The 16662-nt window shown below is 42.7% G+C and overlaps 1 long non-coding RNA gene across 1 annotated transcript; it reads left to right on the top strand.

Annotated features, from left to right (window-relative positions):
- The first annotated feature begins 4558 nt into the window (after positions 1 to 4558).
- On the top strand, positions 4559 to 16164 carry LOC118978712 (uncharacterized). The gene is made up of 3 exons (XR_005064777.1): positions 4559 to 4661; positions 6645 to 6753; positions 16008 to 16164. It is a non-coding gene; the product is annotated as an uncharacterized LOC118978712 (long non-coding RNA).
- Positions 16165 to 16662: the final 498 nt, after the last annotated feature.

Here is a 16662-nt window from a genome sequence, read left to right on the forward strand (position 1 = left end):
GGCCTCACCCACCGGGCAGGTCAAGGCAGGGACAGTCATCATCTGGGGACACAGAAGTCCCTTCTCAGGGCAGCCCGGGCTGCCCTGCATGCTCCAGCTGGCCAGCACTTGCTGTCTGCCAGGGCAGGCATTTGTCACAGCCTTCATCACCTCTCCTGGGATCCGTAAGCTCTGGGGCTGTCCCAAAGCTGGCCAAGCAAGAGCCCTTTGCCAGGTGGCAGCTCAGGAAGCCACACTTTCACTGTGACATGGCAGCGTTCTCTGGCAGGGCGCTAAAGATAGGACTCAGCATCCTAGGCCAACTGCTGGTGCGAGGAGTTTGGAAGGAAGGTCAGCAAGGTTGACAAGGCTACTGTCAGCTATAGGGCCACCAACTGAAGAAAAGCAGCAACAAGGACAATGGACTGAGGAAAATGCCGCCACAGGAGTAAGACACCATACCTCCTCAGCCCAGGTCACAGTACAGTGCAGCAAGCCATGTGTGAACAAATCTGCTCTCAGTCAAACAGACCTTCCTGTTCACTCAAACACACAGGCCTTACAGCCCCCAAACTGGAAGGGGAAGCACAGCCACAGATACTCAAGCCTCCCTCTCCTATGCCTTAGAGAGTTGGCTCTGTGCACCAGGTGGTAAAATTCCGGCAACGTGATACAATGAGGTGAATGCTGGAGCAATGGTCCCACGGTCTCCTTGAGGCTCAGTCCCTGAAATGGGGATCATTACATCAATCTCCGAGCTTACCCAGGCTCGCGTTCTAAAGTGCGTGTGAAACCCCTTGTAAGCTCCAAGTGGTGTAAATGTTCACGAATGGTTTCCTTTATAAGAAAAAATACCTCTGGTGGACTTTTCATACCAAGAAGCTACCATCTACTTATTACATATGATGCTTCAGAAGAAGAAATGGCAAATACGGTGTTTTAAATTAAATTGAGTGTTCTTACAGCATCTATTCCTGTCCCCTTACTCTGTCTGTGCCTCTGGTTCCTGAACTACACAATGAGACCTCAGAATCCCACACCACACACTGTGGGAGACTGGAGTGATGGCTGGATGAGGTTACAGATCCAAAACGTTTACCGAGACTTAGAGTTTATACATCAAGGGTGTCACACCCAAAACATTTACAGCATCTACTTGCAAAGGTGTGGGATGCGACTCCTGTTTTGTGAAACATTTCAAACACTGGAAAGTACAGACAATAATGTGACACCCATATTACCATCTGTTAAATCCGGATGGTAGTCACATGGGCATCATATGATTCTCTATACTTTTTAATGTTTCATAAAACAATAATTTATTAAAATAATAATTTTTAAAAGACCTAAGTATCAATATCTTCTCTTGAATACATTTCTTTTAATCTCCCAACTCTTCTGATACTCTGTTCCCCAAACTGAGTTAGAAGCTGTGTGTTTGTATCTCTGTGACACTCTGAGGTGACTTCTGTTAAATTACTTATCACACTTCATTATAACTTCTCATTACCCCAGGTTTTGAGGTCTCTGAGGGCAGGACTCAGCCCCCTAATCCCTGTCCCCTCTCCAGGGCTGACGCCTGTCATGCTGTAGGGCTTAATAAATGTCTCATAAAATCTAGCTAAGTAAATTAGTATTGAAAGACTCATTTCTCTCTAAGCCTTCATTAACAACCAGGATCTTCTCTCCTCCCCAGGACTGTTTCTCCTCTTCCTTTCTCTTTTGTATTAGACAGAAGATCTGAAAGTTTTAACTAACTCTATGTGTCTAAGAAAAATCTGATAGCTACATATCAGAGCAGAACTGTACTTTGATTAAAATTGATTTACATATTGCTATAGAGCGAATGTTGGTGGCCCCCCCCCCGAAAATGCCTATGTTAAAACCTAATCCCCAAAGTGATGGTATTTGGGGAGTGACTGGGTCATGAGAAGAGAGACAACGAATGGTACTCATGCCCTTATAAGAGAGACCCCAGAGAGCTCCTTTGTGGTGTGAGGACGCAGTGACATGAGAGCTGTTTACAAACCAGGAGGAGGGTCCTCACCAGACACCAAATCTCCCAGCATCTCTATCTGGGACTTCCCAGCCTCCAGAATTGTGAGAAATAGAAGTTGTTTATAAGCCAACCAGGCCATGGTATTCTATTAGAGCAGTTTGAATGGACTCAGACACTGCACTGAAAATGCAAAAGGAAAGGCAAGTTCAAGTACAACATCACTCTCTAGATATTCAAGACTGTAAATACAAATTTGAAAAATATGGCAATTGTTGAATACTGATAATCCAACAAGTCAGTCTCATGACATGTCTCCACATTGTTTGGTGCATGGGAACAAATATATTGTGATAAGATTCCTGTCTTTTTTCTTATTGTAGTCATAATATTCAACGAGTAGGACTGAAATAAGAGAGTTGGGTTTATCTACCATCATCCTCAGAGTATTGAGTTTTTTGATCACCCACACTGCCCTTTCTGATACATATTTAACTGAATATTTGTTTTCAGTTTCCTGATAAACAAAGGCAATTGTCTTTAAGGTTAAAATCAATATGCTAAAAACTCCACAATTGGCCATTGCACACTTCCAGAAATTTCCCTTAAATTTATAGTTAACCAATCTCTCCAAATGCTATTATCCAGGACAAAAGCCGGTATATCTGGTTCCAAGTGCAATTGGTTTATGTCATGTCCTGCCTACCTTTCTGGTCCCATCTGCTGCCTCTCCCTTGCCACACCCTGCAAGGCCGCCATGCTGAGTAAGTCATTCTCTTTCTGATCTCCTGGCCTTTACATGTATTATTTCTTTGGCCTACATTAGAATGTCTCTACCCATCCCCAGAGTCCATTGTCACCTCCTCTGGCAAGCTTCTCTGAGCTCTCCTTGCTCTGTCAGTCATTGCAGATACTTCTGTTTCTTTTCTGTTTTTTCATTCAGCTATTTCCACACTCACCTGTTTTGCTGGAATTATCTGCTCCCATGTTGTGTCTCCATGAGTACCTGAGAGCCACTGCTGGTCCGAAACTACAGTCTACTCATCTTTGTAGTTTTAATGCCCACTACAGCACCTGACCTTGAGTCAATGGTTAGTGAACAGATAGATGAGATTGAACAAATGAATGAAATAATGTATATAACACAGCACAGCTGTATTTAAAGTCACTTGCTCATATGTTACTAGGAAACTCACAGCAAAATGGTTAAGACGCGTAGACACACAAAGAAAAAGGACGTGACCGAGGATCCATTTAGGTTAAATAGGGAGACTGTGGGTTCCGTGGGCTGGGCCTCCTTGCTGGCACTCTGGGCCCTGCTCCCTCTCTGGAGCTGTGTGCCTCCGGAGTGGAGGAAACTCAGTGCAAAGGTGGTCATTTTTACTACACTGAGGGACTTTCTTGGCAGAAAGCATGCTTGCTCATCAAGCCTTGTCTGACTCCTGCTGTTGTTCCCAAACTGCTCTGTTTCCAAAACTTTTCCAGAGACTGTAAGCCATGTGTACATCAGGGTAAGCAGAGGGGGAAAACACCAACACCTGGAGAGCCAGGGGAAAAAAAGCACAGGTTATATAATGAAGAGGCATCAGCGAGATTAGCTACAGCTAGAATTCAGCTGGAGCCTACAGACTTCAACCACGTGCTTTCAAAGATCAGCTAGGAGAGCAGCCTAATCTTCCCTTTGCAAGTATGAATCCTTTCAAATAATCCTACACTCTGTGTAGTGGCATTCTTCATTTATAAACACATTATCATATCTAAAAACATACTTATTTGACTATTGTACCCAACATGCACATAAACTAACTGGAAAACTTGTAACAGTGTAAAATGACCAGGAAATACCTTCTGAAGTGACTTTTGAAGACTGGCAGGATTTGGGGCAGGGAGAGGCTGGGAGTGTGTGTGCAGAGCTGGCCCTGAGGCATGCTCTGTGACTATTAGGTTTCTGAGTCTGGTTTGGAAGACATGATTTGTTAACCAGTCATCATGTTCAAGCAATGGCTCTCAAACTGTGGTCCAGAGACCAGTAAAATGTGCATCACTGAAATTTGCAAAATGCAAATTATCGAGCCCCACTTGAACCAAAGGAATCAAACTCTGGGACCCAGCGCTCTATGTTTTCACCTGACCTGCAGGTGTTGAGTAGGCGTCCTGAGGTTAGCAGAACTGCTGCTCTAAAGTACAGAGGGGCAGCCTGCAGAAACTGCAGAACAAAGGCCGTGAGCCAGCTCATGGGCATCCTGGTGTGCGTGGAATTTGGAACCTGGCATCCCCAGTTGGCCCGGATTCACAGCCGCTGCAAGATCCCACTTCGACCACAGTGCACAGTCCTTGGCAGTCTAAGTGCTGCGGGTCCCACCCACTGTCCCACCTCTGCTCAGCTTCCCCTCACTCAATCACAATTCACTCATTCATCTTTCAATTTACCCTCACACCACTGACCTGTAAGCAATTTCCAGACAGAATGTGTAACAGACCAAATAAAGGCAAACGAAAGCCTTGCATGTGCACTTTGTACCCTGCTCTCTTACACAACTTCAAATTGCCACAAAGCAAGCTGAGCCCAAAGAAATCAGATTCCATGCTGCAAGCCCGGAGCAGGCTGGGAACACCACGTGAAGCTCCCTCTCCTGACAACCCTGGGGGGCCTGCCTGGACTATGTGTGGTCCTGGTTCCCTCAAGGTAACAAGAAACCAATTACACAAAGCAATCACAGTTGATATGTTAAAATATCCTGTAGAAATGTTGCTGTGTGCTACTTCCATACAGCACTTAAAATATTTGTATGATTTAATTATTTTTATTGATTTTAGAGAGAGAGAGAGAAGAAGGGAGAGGGAGAGAAAGATTGATTTATTTTTCCACCTATTTATGCATTTATTGATTGATTCTTCTGTGCGCTGATGGGGATCAAACCCCAAAACTTGGCGTATCAGGACAATGCTCTAACAAACAGAGCTATTCAGCCAGGGCAATTTTTTTTGTTGTTTTATTTGACTACTGTATCCTGAGATTGATGCTGTGAAAGAGGTTTATAAAAATCAGAAATTAGCCCTGGCTGAGTAGCTCCATTGGTCAGAGCATTGTCCTAATATACCAAGGTTGTAGGTTCAACCTCTGGCCAGGGCAGATACAAGAATCACCCAATGAATACATAAATGAGTGCAACAACAAATCAATAATTTGATGTTCCTCTCTCTTCAAATTCAATCAATAAATAACATGTTAAAAATAAAAATCATAAATTATTATTATTTTAAAAGTTTTTAAAAGGTCTTGGTGAGGGTCACGATTTCTGCAGGCTCAGCTGTGAGGACGTTGCACTGGATCAGGTTGTCATCGCTGAGGCCCTGCAGGGCAATCCCCACGTAAGACTCAGCAAATTTATGACCTAACGCAAATCTGTTTCTGTTTAAGCCCAACTGCCACAAATGTGAGGAACCACCTGCCTGGTTTCAGAAGCTGTAACCCCCATGGCTAAGGCTGAATAAAGAGACCTTGGAACCATAAGCCACTGAGGAGACAAAGCTTCTCTCCCTGGCAAGGGCACCACCTCGGCACCCTTTACTTCACCCCTCTTGGCCCAGGGTGGATGATTGGTTAGCCAATAATGGGTAAGATTCCTCAAAGGAGGGATGACTTAAGACAGGTATGGTCACAAAGGGGCCCTCAGGGAAGGACTTGGGGGGGCTATAGCAAAAGGGGTGATGGACCCTTGCTCCTTGGCTTTGATGTAACCTGAGTCCTCATTCTGTCTGCAAGAAGTCTCCTAATCTCTTGGCTGCCTTACTTCCCCTGCCTGATTTAAGCCTAAATAATGACAAAGGGTGGTGCAGCCCTGGGAAGGAAAGGGCTGGTTCCTTGGGACAATCAGGCCTAAGAAAGAATGCATAAAATCCTGTGAAACCTACTTTGATAAGAACGTCCTCAGTTTTCTGATAAGGGTCCAAACATGAAATGAGTTTGTTCCCCAAAATTTTACAGCCCTTTAGCTAACTGACCCTGACTCAGCATAAACCCTCATACTTCTTTGTATGTTATCTATTGTTTGATTCTTACTGCCTGACAATGATTGATGAGCTTTACCTGTATTCCTGAGCAAATTGAACCAAATAAAAGCCCACTGAGGAACAGGTTCCTGGTTCTTCTCCTTTGAGAGATCGGCCACCTTTCCTCTCCAAGCAGATCATGTCTTGGTAGACTTATTCTCATCCATGGTGGGTGGGGGTGCTCTGCAGGCTGGAGCACCCCCACACATACACAAACACCATTTAATCACGAACAATCCAGCTCCTTAATTAGTTAAATTGAACCAATTCAATAGCCCCAGAATAAAGTACAAGACCCTAGCGTTCTAAGGCCACTGTGGTCTACCCCCCGCTTTCACTGATTCATTCTCGCCACAGCCTTTGAGCTCTACTCTCCTCCAGACACTTGGGGATCTAAGGGATTTTATCCAAGGGTGATGAGTACAAGCATGGTCTTGCCCTCATGGAGCTTACATTCTAGCTTAACTCTGCTTTCAACCTCATTTCCCACAGATACCTGCAAAGTTTTTCCCTTGAGCCAGACCCCATGTGGACTTATGGTTTACACTTCCCTGCCCTCCTGGGGGAGCTGGTGCCCATCCCTCCACATGACGTCTCCCTATCCTCTTCACAACAGTGTAGTGAAGTTCTGGGCATCCTTCAAAATCTCACTCAAAGGAACATCACTTTTCCACAAAATGTTATAATGCCTGGTATGTGCTTCAAAATACTTCCATAGGAGAGGGGTAAGTAGGTGGGGATAAGATGAAAGAAGACTGGCCATGTGTTGTTAATGGCTGCATCTGATGGGTGAGTATAGGGGTGGTGGTGGGGGATGGGGAAGAATTAGATTATTTCCCCATTTCTTCTACTTTTGCATGTTTAAACTTTTCCGTAGTAAAAAATTAAAAGCATATGTGTATAAACAAATACACATTTTGAAATAAAAGTGTTAAATAAATTTTATATACTAATAATACTAACAACAATAATAAACATTTTGGACCAACACAGAGAATGAAGCAAATGAATCTTAGTGGAAATGCTGAGAAAGATAATGTATGTATATTTAACCTCTATGCTAATCCAAAATGTTGTTTTGTTGTTTGTTTTACACATCTGTCTTTCCCGTAGACTGTCAACTTCTTTTTTGTTCTGTTTTGTTTTACTTTATTTTAGACTGTCAACTTCTTGAATTCGGACCCTTTTGTTCTGTCTTATTTATTTATGTATCTTGGGACCTAGCACATTCTCCAGTGGTTGAGCAAATGCAAAATTGTCCTTAAATACATAGTCACCTTCTAGTAGTAAGTTAGGACTATAGCCCCAGAGAATAGAAACATTTTCTATTTTCAGATGTTTAATGGCATACCATTAAATGAGTGACATTGTAAACTCCAGCGTGGTTTCACATTAGAGAGCACTAAACTCTTCCTTGAATCTGACCAATGAATGAAAAGGAAATCAGAAAGTGGTGGAATGACACACTTTTCCTGGCAGAGTATCTGTGGAAGGAGGCCTGCAAGCCACACCATCTTATTCACAAATAAGCTAGCATTTGCAAAGATTCTTTAGCAAAATATTTGAACTACTATCTCTCAAGCTTCTCTGCAGCAGAGCTTCAGATGAATTTCTGTCAGAGTGGGTGCTTCTGCTTGTCAGGAAGCCCCTTTGCTGTCTGCAAATCACAGGTGCAGGCTAGAAGTGGAGAGTTGGATGCTGGCTAGTTTGCTTATCTTCCTGTTAATCAGCTTTATTCAAAATGCCTCGACAAAACACACTTTAACAGTAAGCAATGCAGACTGGTACAACCACTATGGAAAACAGTATGGAATTTTCTAAGGAAACTAAAAATGGACGTGCCTTTTGACCCAGCAATTCCACTGTTAGGAGTATATCCTAAGAACCCTGAAGCACCAATCCAAAAGAACCTATGCACCCCAAAGTTCATAGCAGCACAATTTACGATAGCCAAGAGATGGAAGCAACCTAGATGCCCATCGGTCAAAGACTGGATCAAAAAACTATGGTACATTTACACAATGAATTCTATGCTGCAGAAAGGAAGAAGGAGCTCCTACCCTTTGCAACATCATGGATGGAAATGGAAAGCATTATGCTGAGCGAAATAAGCCAGGCGGTGAAAGACAAATACCATATGATATCACCTTTAACAGGATTCTAAACAACAAAACAAACAAGCAAGCAAAATGTAACCAAAGACACTGTNTAACAACAATAATAAACATTTTGGACCAACACAGAGAATGAAGCAAATGAATCTTAGTGGAAATGCTGAGAAAGATAATGTATGTATATTTAACCTCTATGCTAATCCAAAATGTTGTTTTGTTGTTTGTTTTACACATCTGTCTTTCCCGTAGACTGTCAACTTCTTTTTTGTTCTGTTTTGTTTTACTTTATTTTAGACTGTCAACTTCTTGAATTCGGACCCTTTTGTTCTGTCTTATTTATTTATGTATCTTGGGGCCTAGCACATTCTCCAGTGGTTGAGCAAATGCAAAATTGTCCTTAAATACATAGTCACCTTCTAGTAGTAAGTTAGGACTATAGCCCCAGAGAATAGAAACATTTTCTATTTTCAGATGTTTAATGGCATACCATTAAATGAGTGACATTGTAAACTCCAGCGTGGTTTCACATTAGAGAGCACTAAACTCTTCCTTGAATCTGACCAATGAATGAAAAGGAAATCAGAAAGTGGTGGAATGACATAATTTTCCTGGCAGAGTATCTGTGGAAGGAGGACTGCAAGCCATACCATCTTATTCACAACTAAGCTAGCATTTGCAAAGATGCTTTAGCAAAATATTTGAACTACTATCTCTCAAGCTTCTCCACAGCAGAGCTTCAGATGAATTCTGCCAGAGTGGGTGCTTCTGCTTGTCAGGAAGCCCCTTTGCTGTCTTCAAATCACAGGTGCAGGCTAGAAGTGGAGAGTTGGATGCTAGCTAGTTTGCTTATCTTCCTGTTAATCAGCTTTATTCAAAATGCCTCGGCAAAACACACTTTAACAGTAAGCAATGCAGACTGGTACAACCACTATGGAAAACAGTATGGAATTTTCTAAGAAAACTAAAAATGGACGTGCCTTTTGACCCAGCAATTCCACTATTAGGAGTATATCCTAAGAACCCTGAAGCACCAATCCAAAAGAACCTATGCACCCCCAAGTTCATAGCAGCACAATTTACCATAGCCAAGAGATGGAAGCAACCTAGATGCCCATTGGTCAATTACTGGATCAAAAAATTATGGTACATTTACACAATGAATTCTATGCTGCAGAAAGGAAGAAGGAGCTCCTACCCTTTGCAACATCATGGATAGAAATGGAAAGCATTATGCTGAGCGAAATAAGCTAGGCGGTGAAAGACAAATACCATATGATATCACCTTTAACAGGATTCTAAATAACAAAACAAATAAGCAAGCAAAATGTAACCAAAGACACTGTAATACAGAAGGTGCTGACGGGGTCCAGAGGGGAGAGTGGAGAGAATCACAGGGGAAAAGGGGAAGGACTCACATGAACAAGTATAAAGGACACATGAACAATAACTAAGGTGGGGGGCAGAGATGGGAGGGAGGTGGGGAGCACTGGGGGGGGGCAGGGCTGGGAGTACAAGAAAGAAGACTGTACTTGAACAAGAGTTAAATAAAAATTTTAAAAAAATAGTAAGCAATGCAGATTTGTATGTTCACTTGCCTATGGCTTGCTATCTGCAGATTTATATGCAGGAATCCAAGAGGCCTGGGACAGGAATGCATGGCTGCCTATGAGCTTAAATGGCAGACATTCTTTAAATGTCTGTGGACACTGTCTCTCCTTCCCCCCACACACATCATCTTCTAATCTTCAAGCCACCCAATGTCCTAGTTGCTGGACTTGCCCTCCTCCAACCCTTCAACCGAAACAGCCCAATAGCATAACAATACTTCTTATACTTGAATGTGAGTGCATATCATTTGATATGTCACTGAAATAAAGATCTGGATTCAGCACATGTGGGGCGGGGCCTGAAATGGGCCTTTTTTTTTTATAATTTATCCATCTAAAGGAGAGAGAGAGAGGAAGGGGGGGGCAACATTGACTTGTTGTTCCACTTATATATGCACTCATTGGTTGATTCTTGCATGTGCCCTGACTGAGGAACACAACCTTGGTGTATTGGGATGATGCTCTGACCACCTGAGCACCCAGCTGGGGCCAAGACTGTGACTTTCAAACAAATTCCCAGATAATGTTCCTTGCTGGTCTACAGACCACACTTTGAGCAGAAAAGCTGTGAGCCAGCAGACTTTCTGTAAAGGGATGGACAGTAAAATTGTAGGTTTTGTAGGCAACAGGTTCTCTTTCCAACCGCTTGATTCTGTCATTGTAGCTTAAAATCAGGTGGACAACACGTAACTGAATGGGTGTGACTATGCTCCAATAAAACTTTATTTGTGGACTGTGCTATGTGAATTTTATAGAATATTCACATGTTAGGAAATTTCACTCTCTTGATTTTTTCCCCTACCCTTTAAACAGGAAAAACCCTTTCTACCTCACGGGTAGTACAAGAACCAGCAACGGGCTGGGATTGGCTGGTGCACCACAGTTGTCCGCCCTTCTCATCAACACAGACTTCGGACACCCAGTTTTGGGTTCTCGGCAATTTCCTCTTTCTCAGGCCAGCAACCTCTCCTCTCAGAATCTCATTTTCTAACTTTAGGAAGGCACCCTCTCCTCTCGCACTACCATAGTCAAATAATCACCAGCACCAGTGAATTTGACTGGGGTTCTCAAGAAGGTTTAGAATGACTGAAAGGGATGGATTGCGACACATTGGAAAAAGTAGCAGTCATGTGGGCCTCATGATTCGGTGAGACATACTGCATTTCCTTCTATGGCCGTGTGTCAGTTGGAAAAAAGGAGTGATGTTATATATCTGAAATTCAGCGATGTATCTGATGGTATGGAGAGGAAGGTGGTAGTCACGGTGAAGAATTATTACATTTGTTGTAAAGAGACCCAAAAGACTGAATCAATGTTCTTGCAAGATGGGACAGATTCCTCTAGGCAGGACTGGGCTCCTTGTTAATAGAGACATTCCAAAATAAGCTGGGCAATCAACTGACCAGAATGTGGGAGGTGGATGAAGAGTATTGATTTAACTAAATTAAGTTTAAGATCGCAAATGAGATCAACCCATTCTGTTTTATGATACTTCTGTAGCCATGCCGTTACCAGACAGGGACCAGGCCCAGAGCAGGTCTGCCCAGGGCCGGGCTGTGGAGCGTGGTTCTTGACTTTGTGCAAGAAAGATTTCACACGTGTCCAGGTGATTTCAGAGCACATTTATTAAAAGTTGCAGATGGTGAAATAAGGACAGGCTTAGGATAGAAGAAACAGCAGGAGAGAGCCTACACAGGGCCACTTTGGCTCACTGAAAAGTCAGAGAAAAGGGGGCCTAGGAGACAGGTTCAGGGGGTTATCCCAGGATGAGCTGCCACTGTCCGTTGCTCTCTTGGTTGTGAGTCTCCTGGGGTCCCTTAGAGTTTAGGAAATGCTCTCCTTGGCGGGGAAGAAGTGGGGAAAGGAAAGGTGTGGGCATGGTCCTGGGAGGGAAAGTGCAGGCTGGCTCCTTATTTTGAAGGTTTTTATTTACTTATTTATTTTAGTTTTTAAAAATTAACGATGGACATTTATTTGTTTCTTTTATATTTATTGACTTAGAGAAAGGAAAGGAGAGAGGGGGAGAGAAACATCGATTTTGTTGTTCCACTTATTTATGCATTCAGTGGGTGATTCTTATATGTGCCCTGACCGAGGCCAAACCTGAAACCTTCAAGTATCAGGACAACCAACTGAGCTCCCGGACCAGGGCTGCAGGCTCTTTATGGCTGGGAGTTTAGTAGACGCCTTAGAGGAGGATCTCAACAGAATATTCACCAGCTTTACACTGGCACCAGAGTGACATTTATTCCCTTAACTTCATCTGTCCTTGGGGGTGGTTGGCCACTGGCAATAATTGGATTTCTGCTACCCATCTCCCTGAGTAGAATGATTAAAGCTATTTACACTCTGGTTGGAGAGGAAAATGTAAACCACTTGCTATGTACATTCATAGTAATTCTATGTACATTCGAGCATGAAAAAGTGCCTGGCATCTTTCAGTTCTTCATTCCCACTTCCACATGCTCTCCTAAAGCTGCCACCAAGAGCTCTCAGAATCAATCACTCCACTTTGGTGGAGCTGGGTGGGCAGCCTTGAACTCCAGATTGCCAAGGGAAGCGGCAGTTTCCAGACTAGACATAATATCAGTCACAGGGCTTAAAAATGACAGATCACTTTTAAATGCAAATAGCCACGATTCATTTCTTTTCACCTCCTGTTGTTTCAGTTGGCTCCTCTGAGAGTTGAACGTACCTACCTAGCTGGAAGCTTTCAACACTTAATAGTGCTATTGATGATGCAAATATTTTCCATCTGTCCCTTTCCTTTCATTTTCCTTCCTCTTTGGTTTCTTTTTCCCCTCTCTAGTATGAAAATGCCAAAAAGTGATATACTTAAGTGCTAATAGTGGTTGTCTTTAGTTAACGGGATTGGGAATAGGTGCTTTTCTCCCTGCCCCACCCCCTCACTCTGTATTTTCAGGTTTGCCAATGTTAAGTCAGTCACCTTGAAACTGTGTGTATGTGAGCAGAGACATCTGTTGCGGGGACACCACCAGCCATCGGCTACCTTAATAGGGGAGAGAGTAGGATAAGATGTTGTATTATGTATCTCAGTGTTCCTTCCCTGTTAGGTATACTTTTTAAAAACAGGTTTTTAAAAACCGTTCCTCTAGGTTTTGTTTCCCTTCTGCCCTGTTTTCCTCTTTTTCTTTCCGATTCTATCTCGTCCCAACAACTGAATTCTGTGTTAGGGAAGCAACTGATGACATTACTGGAATGAAAGGGCCACTGTCTGGTCTTGCTCTGTGACTACAAACCGCCCGGTGGTTCTGTATGGCCTCTTTCTCCTGGAGGGCTGAGATTCCTCCTTGTAATTCCACTGCTATTTTTAACATCCCTGCAGGGTAAGGAGAAAGCCAGGCCCTGAATCTCTGAGCCGGTCACAAGTTTTCTAAATCTCCATTTCCTCTGGAGCAAATAACACAGAGCCTGAAGAGATCACTTGTAGTTTAGAAAGTGGTCTTGTATAATCATTTCTTGCCATACTCTTAAACTAGCCAGGCCCCTTAGTTATTAAAAGGCCACAGGGAAAGCAGGATTCCACGTGCATATTAATTTGTGTTGGGCAAGGATCTTACAGTCCTCGTATCCTGTGCGGCAACACTGTACTTTGTCCTCTAAGCATGAATGAAGAAAGCCCCAGACAGCGCCCAGCCTCGCACATCCGGCGGAGGGAAAGGAAACCTCGGGCGCAGACACTCCAGGCACTCAGTCCCCTGGGCAACGCGGCCTTGATAATTTCCCTCATGACTCTGAAGACTAATTTTTCAGTCTGTACTTGAAACCCGCCTATAATTGTCCACTGAGCATAGAGGAAGAGGCTAAATCAGCCCCTGGAGAAGGCACCGCTGAGTCCGCTGGGCTGCCCCGACTGTTTCCCGCTGCGCCCCTCTGGCCAATGGGGAGATGAAGTGTAGATCCCACGCAGCGCTCATTTTTAGGTACATGAGAATCATTTTAGCTATCTCAAGTCTGGGTTTTCCTTAGAAATGTGAAAACCTCCTTTAAATATTTTTAACTGGTACTAACAGCAGAAGTCCCTTGACTCCCCAGAAAAACGGGAAAATAATTTTAGGACTTTTTACGATGAATGGCCAGGAGGTACATTCACATTTATTGTTGTTATCAGTACTGTTTGGGACTCACCCTCTATAAAGCTTTGAGTGTAGATTTTAACCACACTTGAACTCAATTTTCTTTTGATTTAGGGTTTGCGCTTACATAGCTAAGATTTCAGTGAGACGAAGAGTATAAGAAGTTTTTTCAGTCAGGGTTTTAGGCTGATAGAAATATTTTAACTTGAATTGCCCAGTATACGTACAAACCAAAGCAAATAGATTTTGGAACCTCACTATGTGCCACACATAAGAAAAAACCTACCCAAGCCCAGATTCTCTAGTCAATAGAAGCCTGTATGCTGACTTTTTTTTTTTTAAGAGAACTTTAAAAAAGTAGCCTCGTGGACATTCTAGTGAGTGTTCTAAAATGAACACTAGTGTCCTGGAGGTCACTTGGGCAGACAGGCATACATGAAAAATAGAATTTTTGTATGATATTAATAGGCCTGCTACAGCCTTCCACCCTCAAAAGAGGGGGTTTCTGGACACCTCAGCGTTGAGGGTGCCCAGGTGAGCTGGATGACTGCTCTGCTCAAGGAAGCTGAGGGCGGGAGAAAGGAAAGCTGTCACCCCTGGGTGGGGTACAGAGCAGCACAGGGGGCCACTAGGAGCAGCTGGTCTCCGTGGAAGACAGAGGTTGACCTATTCTCTGTCTTTTTCTTTCTACGCTAGTTATGACCTCTGCTATCACAGTTTTGTTCTTTCTCCATCCGCACTCCAACCCTTCCTACTCACTACGCAAACACAGCAAAGGGGCAATGCGGGGAAGTCCTGGGTTGAGGCGGGCAGCAGGCTGTTGGCTAGAGACCCAGGGGCTGTAGGCTAGGGCTGCTCTTGCCGTGTTTCTATCTGATTAGGGAACTAAAAGGCAAGTTTCCAACATCAATTTTTGTATGTTTATTCTCTTTTTCTAAGTTCTTTTCAAAGTGATTACCAAACACTGTTGGCTTAGTTTTGTTAACAGGCCTTTTAAAGAGAAGGTTTTTTATTTATTGATGAGAGGGGAGAGAGAGAAACATTGATTTGTTATTTTGACATGAACAAGTGGCCATTTGGAGTGAGACTGCTTTGTCAGTGGATAAAAATGGAGAGAATCAGGCAGTCAAAGGTTAAATGAGAGATAGACCAGTTTCCAGAATTTTCTACCTCTCTTCTTCTTCAAGAATTGCTAATCACCACTTTTTATATGTACATGGAATTACGTGGGAACCTGGTTAAATGGGCATACTTCCAGGCCCTTCCCCAGAGGTGGCATCCAATCCATCTGAGGTTGGGCAGGGCCCGGAAATGCGCACTGTATCCTAGGTAATATACTGATGTCTATCCCTCACACACCACACTTTGAGAAATGCCGCATAGCATTAAAATTAGCAATCACTTAAGTTTTAAAAAGAATGTTTTTAAGGGAAACACAGTTAAACAGAATTTTGACCACAGGACTTTTTCAGTCTTTACTAAATAAACTAATGTTCACTATTAATATCCTAGTGGGGACAGTATGCCAACTTTCTCAAACTTCTTTCACCAAGAAAGACTTTTTTTCTACCCCAAGAAACATCTTTGCATTAAGGTCCTGTGGAACATACTTGGCATTGCTGGTCTATTCCAGAATCATTTCTTGGCTGTTCCAGTAATAAGATGTAAGGAGAATTAAAAACTTTCTCTTTAGTTTGCTATGCCATTCTCTAACCTAGCAAATAAATTCAGCATGATACCGACATATGGAATCAGTGTAGGTAACACAGGAAGAATATACAGGGTCCAGCAAAATATAATGCCTTTTTTATTACAAAATCTTTATTACAAAATCATAAGCATGTAATTCTGTAACATAATAAAATCATACTCGAGCATACCATATGACATTTTAGGTGAAATATTCAAATTAAAACTACAAATTATTACACCCATGTTATTATTGCCCTACCAACCACACTCAAGCAGGCATTACTTCTGCCAGACTCTGTGTTTTAAACGAATGGAGAAGAGGTTTTACATTTCTTGCTAAACCTTGTTTCATGGTGACACAAGGCTTTGGAATCTGTTGTATCTGGGATCAAAACTTGCCTCCAGTTTATTACCAGCTGCAGATCTGTAAAAGGTTAAGTAGTGTCTCAGAATTATTGTTTCCTCGCAGGTGAATGGGGGGAGAGTAAAACCTCCCACACTGTCAGGCCCTTTTGTGAAGACTAAGTGAGACAGCGTTTGTGAAGCACCTGGGATACAGCGAACCAGTGTTCATCTCCCCTTATCGAAGGTACATCTATAAATCATTTATTGGAAAAGTTGGATACCCCTGTAAAGACTTTATTTTTTTTAGGTTCAGATAGAGAAAGAGAAGTCAATGGGAAGGGATACTTCAACTCTACACATATAAGACTTCAGAAGTTTCTGCCATAACTTTATCCCTTTCCTTATTATTACAATGCCTCAGTTTAAAATGTAAATAATGCAATTTTAATAGTCGATATTTTACAGATGGACTACAAGAAGGTTTATTATGCTAACAATGTCAATAGAATTGAAATTAAAATTTGTTTCTATGTGAGAACAAATACTGGGGCTGAGGTTTACACATAGGGTGGTTAACTTCTCAGGGTTAACCCCATGTTTTTATTTCTACCAGTAAAAGGCTGGTAGTATTCATGAGGCTTGCACAAAGCATTGTTGGGGAAGGGAGTTGCTTCCCACCCCCATGCTAGAGGAAGTGAGAAATTGTCAAGGTGTCATCAAAAGATTTTTTAAAACTGTATTTTGGAATGTTAGACTTACAGAAAATTTGCAAATGGGGT

Source organism: Sturnira hondurensis, unplaced genomic scaffold, assembly GCF_014824575.4.
Source record: "Sturnira hondurensis isolate 20B ecotype Veracruz unplaced genomic scaffold, ASM1482457v3 Scaffold0022136, whole genome shotgun sequence".
In the NCBI taxonomy this organism is placed as follows: domain Eukaryota; kingdom Metazoa; phylum Chordata; class Mammalia; order Chiroptera; family Phyllostomidae; genus Sturnira; species Sturnira hondurensis.